This window comes from Varroa destructor, unplaced genomic scaffold (assembly GCF_002443255.2).
Source record: "Varroa destructor unplaced genomic scaffold, Vdes_3.0 BEIS01000002.1, whole genome shotgun sequence".
In the NCBI taxonomy this organism is placed as follows: domain Eukaryota; kingdom Metazoa; phylum Arthropoda; class Arachnida; order Mesostigmata; family Varroidae; genus Varroa; species Varroa destructor.
Genome location: NW_019211455.1, coordinates 1,193,796 through 1,203,668, shown reverse-complemented (window position 1 = coordinate 1,203,668; position 9,873 = coordinate 1,193,796). Strand labels below are relative to the sequence as shown.

Genomic DNA, 9,873 nt, shown 5'->3' with positions numbered 1-9,873 from the left:
AATGCCTTCTCCACGTCGTGGCCCATGTTGCCGCCGTTGCTGTAATCGCGTTTCTCTTTCGCATCGTCTACTAGATCTTAGTTAACAGAGATATACCAAGCAGGATACCGAGTAGCGTTGAGTTGGCAGGACGTACTGCTAGCAGGGGCTAACCCATCGCCTTTTTGACCGAACACTAACGGTATGTTGACGCTACTAGCGGTGCTGGCGTTGCTAATGGTAGAACCAATCTCGATCATCATGGCTGCAAAGTAAAGGGTAAAACGTCCATCATCGGCCGCAGCCAAACTAGCGTCAATAACGCCGTGGCTGGTTACTGGCGAATCACTATTGTTTCGTAAAAAGAAAACCCAGATCGATGACGGGGTGCGTGATGGGACCGCGTCAATACCGCCCGACGACAAAGGTAGCGTCTGCCGAAAGTATCTCTAGAGTGTTCGGCTTCGCCTCGCCTGCTGATGGCCTGCTGCAGTGACCTAATCCGCAAGAGTGACCGGCGACGTGGTCGTCACTATGCCACATTTCCATTGCTAACGGAAGAAAGCTGACATGATCGACAGTGAAGGCGGCAGGAAGCAGGCAGCAATGATGACAAGGAGCGAGTCAGCCAGCCAAGCAACCAGCGAATCGTCTACCGAAACGAAACGACGCATAAGCGACACAACCACCAGATGTCGTTGCTTATCCACTCGTAGCTGACTGTCGCCTCCCGCTACGTCGACAACACATCACGCTAGCAGGCGCTGACCACTCGCTTGCACTCAGCCACCCTCCGTTCTTTCATCGAAGTCTACTGGGGCTCGACGACAGCCGACAGGGCAGCATGCGGTAAGGATGTAATGGCCGTTGCAGGTGGCCCGCTGTTGATCGTCGATTGATTTGGTTCGACGCCGACAACGAGAAGCGGTGCAGGCCAACATATTCGGAAGTTGTGATAGGGCAGAGATAGCATGTTTTTACTTGACAAAACGGAATCGATAAGCAAAGCGAACACGTAGCGAAAGGACAACATGTATAAAAGCAGCAATTATGCGAAGCAGCTAAATTAGAATATGCGTGTAGCCTTACGACATGAGTTTAACGAAAAAGGCCCGAAAGCAGAGCATGCAACGCCTTCATCCGTATGTAAAATACCTATACCTTACAATTTTACGTACATTTCTTTCCGAAAAGGAGGTTCAGCACTGAAGTTACGTACACATATAATTGTATTGTGCTATAGATAAGGTTATGCGAATTGTAATAGGAAAATAGTTTTCCATAATTCTGCATGCGAGCGATACTGTAATCATGTGCCGGGCATGTACGTGCAATGTAATTCGTTCATGTCATTGACTAAATAAAGGGAAGCGTTCTGACTTAGTTTGGGGAATCGGTTAGGAGGTCGGAGAAACAGCAACAATGAACTTTAGACCTCAATCGAACTTCGCGCAGTTCCACAAGCTTCATAGGCTCGCAAGAGGTCCAGACAGAATGGGGACAAATGCTTAGCACACATTCAAATGGGCAGTGCAAATATTTTCGAGTGAAACATTAGCACTTGCGCCTGATGTGAAAAGAACATACAGCTTACTTGAATGAGCGAAATGGCGCGATCTGATCATCCGTAGTATTCGTAGCATGCTGTTTTGAGCGTGGGTCCTCCATACTTCTTTACATTCCATAGTCGAATATAATATGGGATGGCAAAGAAGTATTGCAAACGCCATCGCAGGACTTTGCAGATAATACGTTGAGCGCGTCCACACGTTCACGGATGACATGGATGGAACCGGGTCGAAGATTTCTTCAGTTCCCAGTTTTTTTTTAGTTCACTAAACCAAATCCACAAAAGAAGACTAGCTGATTTAATATGTAGCTATCGGTGATTGGACTGAACGAGGCTTGCATAGGCACACGGGACTGATAGCATATCACAAATAAACGAAGTTAACGCCAGTCGTAGGCGTTCTGCAGTTTCGACGTGTGCAGCACCAAGATCCTGATCGTTCTGAACGGCCACTGGTCATTGGCCTTTAAATCGTGCATCGCTGCCTTTTTATAGCTTCGCGCTCGGCATTCTGGAAAGAATGAACATGCCACGGCCGTTGAGTCACCGTTGTACCCGTGGGTTAACGCAATCATCTGGTGCCCATGTGTGCATGGCCCGAACAATTCATTAGGCTGTTCAGTGCTGCAACAAAACCCAGCAGCTTAGAGACAAGCTTACGAACGAGCTTAAAGAGCAACAAACCGCCCGTTACCCATTCAAAAATGATCGGTTTTTTGTTTCTGCCAACAGCATTAGAAAATGGCAACGGAACATTAGTGACGCGGGCAACTAGTAAGTCTCTAATTGAGCATCTAATGAAAGAGATAAAGAAAAGATTACTGATAGTCAACCTTAGATCGTGCAGAAAAGAGCACGTGTTGATACGAAACCTGCTAATTCCATCTACTACAAAGCATCAACCACACCGCACAAGTCTGCTTTGGAGATAATTTATATTGCAAGCATTTCGCTAGGTACCGATACGAAGAATGATTTAGCTGACGATTTGGACTCGGCTCTACCGGGACCAGTGAATATCATGCCACCAAATGCCATTACAGTTACTGCACAAGCTCGACGAACATGCATAATCAGCTTCACAGCGTGCAAAAGAACCTCATAATGTTGACGATAGTTGCTGATGGACGATTCGAATTCTATCAAATGATTACAGTTTTTGGCTCGAAGCTCAACTTTAAGCAATTTCGATTAGACCTAACAAATATACGCTGCAAACGACGAGAAATTTCTCATTAGCTAGCGTTGTACGATGTATGGTTCATATGCAGAGCATAGTATGCACTACACTTAGCGTCAATGAAGGTCTCACGTTGCAGAGGTCGTGAGGACGCAGTGGCCCGAAAAGAGCCAGCAGACGAGATACTCGCAGTGGGCGTAGGCCTCGTCCAGAAAGCACTAACCTTGACGATGCTTGCAATACTGAAGACCAGATGTCTACAAGTGGAGAAGTAAGTGCGGTAGGGCAGGGCACAGACCGAGCGACTGATAAGACAGGACAAGATATCAGGCAGACGGAACGGAACGATATCCGAACGGAGTTCCAGATCCGACCGCAGTTGACGGAGACTATCCAAACGTTTCGCTGGAGAACTTGGCCCGTAGTTAAGAATAGACATTCCAGAGACCGGAGACCTACATGTGTTCCAATAGAAACGGGCTGGGATTGGTTCGAGAAAGAAGACGGCGTCGATGGAGAGTGCGCGGCCAATGAGACGCCGAATCACTAGCGAGTGCGGCCACATTTCCCTTTTTGGAAGGGGCCGCGAGGAGGGGCGATCGCCTCCAGGACCGTCTTCGAGAGCAGCTTTTAAACTGTTCTAGGTTACCGCCAGCGAGGGCTCTAACCCAGCGAGGAGAAGAACAAGAAGAGCCCTGGTCAGGGCTTTCAGCTGAGCCTTCCTTTCGCGTTAGGCCGTAAGAATGCTACCGACAGCGTACCACCGGCAAGCCGACAAAGATGCTTTAGTTACTAATTCGCTGGTGGCGAGTAGCCTTTAGAGAAGAATATTTCCTGTTAGCTATATTTGAGAGGGTTTCCGATTCGGTGTCGGACAACCACAGATCGACGTGATTTTAGCGGGTCCCGAAATAACTCCGCAGAGGGCATGCATGACTGGGAAGTCCTATTGGGAGCCTCTTCCAAAGCTCTTAAGACGAGGATGGGGAAAACGGTTCACGATTATATCTTATAATGACCATATATAAGGTAGGATGTGCTTGACGCGGCAATGAATACAATGGAACTTACACACATGTTGTCCGTTCATGAGGTAGGTATATGACGTAGCGAAACTTAGGATTAAAAACGTGGCAGGCAACATTGCCAAGGTCCTAGAGACCGAACATGCGACGTCGAAAAAGCTCTAACAAAAATTTGGTCGTTCATTTGAATGACTACTCCATCAAATGCGGCAAATTTGTCACTGTGAAAATGTATTGGTAAAAATTCCATTTGAGGGTTTTTTTCCTTAGTTATGCAAACATACTAAACATTTCAAAGACGGACATTTCTGGAAAGGTCTATCTTTGGACGACAAATATTACTGGATAGTAGACGACAGTAGGACTTTACTTGTACAAAATTATAAGAGCTTCTAACGATGAAACGTTGAGCCGGTGTTATTCTGCTGATCAGTAGTCAGCGTCGCAACACCAATCTTCATTTCTTATAAAGAATTATTAAAGGGCCCTAAATATTTAAAAGCAACTGAAATTTACAAGTTAATATGCAAACAGTTTTACGCAAAAAACATTTCGGACGTTACCACAATGCAGTAATCTACACACCCTGCAATATACACGTATTCGCAGAGCACGAATACACCGACTTTCGTGCTTATCTCAATGCTAAGTGTTCGATTTTATTAGTCAGTATTAGAATAGATATTGGTCTCACTTACCGTCCACAAACTTCCAGAAACTACACATGCAGCTAACAGCCTTACTGCAAAAAAAAAGTCTAATCAAGTCAATACAGTTTAGGTTGAGAAATATATCCGGGTTTATATTAAGAATATGTTCGAAGTCTTTTAAATACCTGTGAGTCTTAAATCAGTTTCCTGCCGGAGAAATTCTATTAATTCCGAAACAGGCATTGGTCATCTGCGAAAGTCTAAAATCTGCGAATGTCTAATTGTAAATTAGTCCTTTTGAGGATCAGTCGAATTTAAAATGCTCATGATTTTGTTTTGTTCTGTGGTTTTACGCCAGTATGTCGATTCCTATTTAGTTGTGTAGTATAGAAAATCCAGCGCCATGACTAACTTCAAAAACCATTTTCCTATTTAACTGACCTTTATTTAGCTGTCCCTGTATCAAAAACTAAAGAGATAGATATACCGTCTTTTTTAAAGTAATCAAAGCTCTTTCTTTGCATTTAAGAGTGTACTGATAAAGTTGTTATCAGAAAATACATGTGGGTAAAAAGTACTAGCAATAACGAACACAAAAGGTAGTCTGAAGCAACAACAGTCGCAAAAGTCTATTCTACTATGCCTAAGATGCATTAATTTTACCTTCATTCATATCAACCCTCGTGATTTCAATTCTGCGTGTTTCAATGTCGGTAGGCTAATAAGCTCTAGTAACCCTAACAAAGTATTGTTTATTTTCAATGAGGTTCTATATGTTACTAAATTAGTGAGCTAACTAATTGCTACTCACAGATGGAGGACTACAAATGATGTGTACCAGGCGCAGCTACAAATGGCACTGATAGAAAGAGTAGTAATACGCAACGTTTCGTTCAGTTGTATTTTGAATGGCTACAAACCAACATGAAGGCCAGAGATACCTGCTTTTTCTTTCTCTTAAAAAAAGTGCGTCATATAAACACGCAAAATTAGTCACTCATTTGGACTGTGTCTGCAATTATCTATGCGTCACAGTGCATGTTGCCTGTCACCTTTCACTTTTCCGAAAAAAAGGAGCTTCCGAGCGGCCGACTCTCGATGGTATGGCGGGTACTCTGACGCATGCCCAAAAGGAACAACTATACCTTTTCATTGTTCTGTGAGCAGTAATCGCCTTATTCGGAGTTGTCTGAGCGAGCTTCCTAGTGGCAAACTGTCGGTTGACATATTTGAAGCAAAATAATGACGAACCTAACGTCGTAACGGAATTGTGACGGGAGGCAACAGATTTTCCTCCAGTGTGATTGTAAGATCTTTGTCATAAAGGCCATAAGGCCGCCAAAAAGAAAACCGATGTAGTCCTGCTACCTAGCAAAGCCGGTATCTTTTATTGATCCAGTTCAGCAAAATGGCCAGTTTCATTCTAGTAGTTGGTTATTCTGTCACTGTGTTTGTCAGAATGCTGTAGTTGGTTAAATCGGCAGCTTGTAACGTAACCATTATTTGGACAATACATAATGGATACACTCGTGTCGTTTCGGCTTCGATTGTACATGCAAACATTAAGAGCTGATAAAGGAGCATGCAAGCCTGTTTTCGATGCCAAAAAACGCCCTAGACTTCAATTCCTTGACACAACTTGAAATGATCTATTTAATCTAGCATTTATGTCACTTACAATCTGTTCTATTTTTATATAACTCTAGATCGTTTCTATGGCGAACATTGGTGAAGCACGTAGCCAATCTTCGCAGCAAAGTTTTGAAAGAAAAGTGACTGAAACTCATGTGGGTTTGTAATATAAAAGAATTGTCAGGCTTTTAATGAAAAAAAAAAAGGCAAAAACGTTAAGCATTGGCGCTTCAAGCTTCATGTTTGATTTTCTTGCATAATGTTTCCATTCTTGCATTCTTATGCTATATATTTATCTCACCGTTGCCTCTGAGTTTGATTTTCTTGCAGTTCTAACCTGCTGGCGGATAGGCTCTAATTAAAAAATATGCAGTAACCTGTGAAGGGAAAAGAGCGTCAGTGTTCGTAATGCTTATGTAATAAATGTATCAATTCAACTTTTTAAAATAACGAAATTCTCGGTAACAACCTCTGGCCTCACGTACACGTCCAACTGACGTATCCCGCTAAAACTGATAGCGATAAAATTATTATGAATAAATTCACTTAGAATAATAATAATTGTTATTATTAGGGTCGTTTGGCTTCCCACATGAGCCTGCCGCTCACCTTCCTAAAGCAACACTTTGTGGCGCCTCGTGTTACAACGGCGACACGATTCTACAGATGTCTGATCATCGCTTGGACCTGGGGTCTTCTAAATGCATCTGTATGCGAAGTTTCCCTGGATTCCCCCATCGGTGACAATCCCCCTCACGAACTCGACATATCATCTGCATTAGTTTGGTTACGCTGTTATTGCTGCTGCAGTCGATGGATACCAACGAAATGTACAGCCATCTCCTACATCTAAATCAGTAACTAGACCGTGCGGGCACCCGGCAAAAAAAAGTTCTTCCTGACGAGTCCGTTTACTTCTCTTTCTTCGTGTTTAACCGCTTCTCCTAGTTCTTCCTTCGGCTCTATGTTCGCTTTTGCCCAAGAACGACCCAACCTCTATGTATGCATTTTCTCTACGTACTCGAAAGAAGGTTCTCTCCCAATGGCTGTCATCGAGCGCGCCAAGAAAAGTTCCACGTCTTCTCGACACATCTGGAACCCAGCCGTCATCTAAATACGCTAATGTTGGAGCAACAGACTACCGTCCACTATTCGGCTCGGCGGGCGCAGTTCAGAAAAGCCACTCGGGGACAGGCACCGTCAAGTAGATTTCTACTCGTCTTACTCTCTCTAACAGACACAAAGTTTGATTCGCAGTAAACTTATCGGAATTGAGTCGATTCGCGGTCTGGGTTTTGTCTTTGAGGTTCATAGTATTCAACTTGCCCGGAAATGTTTCGAAAATTCCGAATTTGCAAGAGGTTTCCCGTCAATTAGGTAGCTAACAAAGCTCCGTTTTAAGGTTTTCGTTTTGTGCGAGGAAGCTGTTTCAATCAAGTGGTACGTTTAAACACTTCTGTTGCTATCACCAGCTAACTTCATTAAATTAGGTCCGACCAGGTATCTTTTTACAAGCCGTACGATAAATGTCACTGCACTTATTTGCTCGTATAATATACACAATGCCTCATACCTTTAATTAAAAACACTCTAGAAAAATGCAAGCGTCCAGTGCTGCTCAAGTCTGGAGAAATATCAAGCTTTATTTCATCGTCATCATTAAAAATTGAACAAGCTTCATTGAATCTGTTGAATCAACAGTGGCAACCAAAATTTTAGAACTCGTATGTGTTTACTTGGTTAGCGCTTTTTTTTATCCACAAAGTGCCCAAAAAAATATCTACATTGTACTGTTTTCGATCTACACATTCGTATATAGCAACAGTAATAAAGAACCTTAGAATACGTTCTATCCAGATTATCGCACAATGGTAGAATATTTTCATTCTCCGAATAAATGGTACCGATCTTAAGCAGTATCCCTGGTGGTAGATTGTAGTAAGACGGTATAATAACAACATAAGGTGAACTTTAAAAGATCAAATACACGAATTTCATGGATGGAATGGAGACTTGAATTTTTAATGGTATCATATTCGCTCTGATTTGTTAACGTGCGTATATGAGATGCTTGATTACTACGACCAAAGTTGAACAAATGAAATTTTCTTTGTAAGAATATCTTTTAAAAAGAAAATATGAGAAATCCCATTGTAAGTTTTCTTTTTTCGTTTATATAATTTATGTAACGTTCTAACTTCAGTGTTGTTGTTTTTTTACCAAGTAAACATAACAATGATATGATGCTTGTGTTGCGGTGAGATGTAACTGCGATGTTCCGTAATAGACCAGCGAATAACGTGTTCGCGTGTTGATCTGGGTTCGATTCCGGACGTAAACGCTTTATTTCCTGCTGAAAGCTAGCTTTGTGAAATAACCTTGACGACTTAATTACCGGACGCAAAACATTATAACATTGCAATGACAACAATGAAGCTAGAATATTAACCCGGAGAGAATTCTAAGCTCTTCTGTAGTTTGTATTTACAAGTTTATTTTCCAGCTCCTTACTTTGTACGGACTTTTATGCAAACTTAATACATTATGTTATAAAATAAAAAATTAACTTTTTTAATTTGCAAGTATATATTGAATTAGTTTTTATTAATTCTTTCTGACTATACTAAGAATGGGAGTTCTGATAAAAACAAATAAAACGATAAATAATGTAATTAAAACTTAATGTAATAATGTAAAAACTGCTGAGCAATAATAAAGATATTTTTTATATTACATAATAAGGTAAAAATGATATACAAATTTAACATAATAAGCACTACGCTAATGGAGAAAATAAAAGGCGAAGAAGGAGAAAAATATTATATAAAAAAAGCAGAAGGAACATGGAGAGAGATTAAAAAAGGCCGGTCACAGCAGATTTTCTTGCATGACAACCGTTGTAACCAAAGCCTTCGAACACATATCAGGCTTGCACTCATTATCATTGGTGCATCATTGACTAGTTTTGTTAATAAATATATTTAGGAATCCATGTTTAGAACAACCGTAACCTACGTAAGAAAAGTTGTTCTTAAGAAACTTATTGGAGACCCATCAGTATAGCCATTTATTCCCTAATTAATCAACAGCCTTATGCAGAAGACTCGCGGAACGCTTAAGTATTTGGCTCATACAAACAGCCATACATGTCAGAAAGTCCTTCAAAACTGAAAAACAAGCAGGTAACGGATCCGCATTTAAATTGTTCTTCCTACAGAAGGCCCGATGATAGAAAACACATGTACATTATGTACATTCGCACAAATACAGCGACGACAGTATAGCGTACAATTACTAAAAGTGCTGTAAGTGTAATTAAGTTCATCATATTTTATGGTTTCGACAGCATTTCATATCTCACTTCTTTCTTATACAACTGTTACGGTTCGCAGGTAAATTTCGTGGATGTAGAAAAATTGCTGTCTGTATTGACACTCGATAGTCCCACTCTGGTCCATATGAATGGAAAGATTATGTCCTAAACTAGCTTTTCTACAAGCTAGCTTTAATGACTAAAAAAAGTTACTACGCCATAAATTAGTTCTAATAAGTGTGCCAATGTAAGCTGACGTTGTTTCCTAGGAAAAGGTTTTGTTATATATAGACGATTACATTTATATTTAACAACTAACTTAGACTACAGACTACTATATTTCAAATCTTCTCTAAGGATCAAGAATAGTGTAGAATTATGAGCTAAAGCATAGCTTTTCAATAGGATAAGATCGAGAAGAGTTGTTGAGGTAAAATTGATAAGTAGATTGACAAAAAACATTAAGTTTTTTACTTAGTCTACAACAATTTAAACGGTTCTATAGAGGTAGTGACACTTTTGCT

General features: G+C 41.1%; 1 long non-coding RNA gene across 1 annotated transcript; it reads left to right on the top strand.

Annotated features, from left to right (window-relative positions):
• Positions 1-114: 114 nt before the first annotated feature.
• Positions 115-8,623, top strand: LOC147757226 (uncharacterized). Its single transcript, XR_015319898.1, has 2 exons — positions 115-1,121; positions 6,611-8,623. It is a non-coding gene; the product is annotated as an uncharacterized LOC147757226 (long non-coding RNA).
• Positions 8,624-9,873: the final 1,250 nt, after the last annotated feature.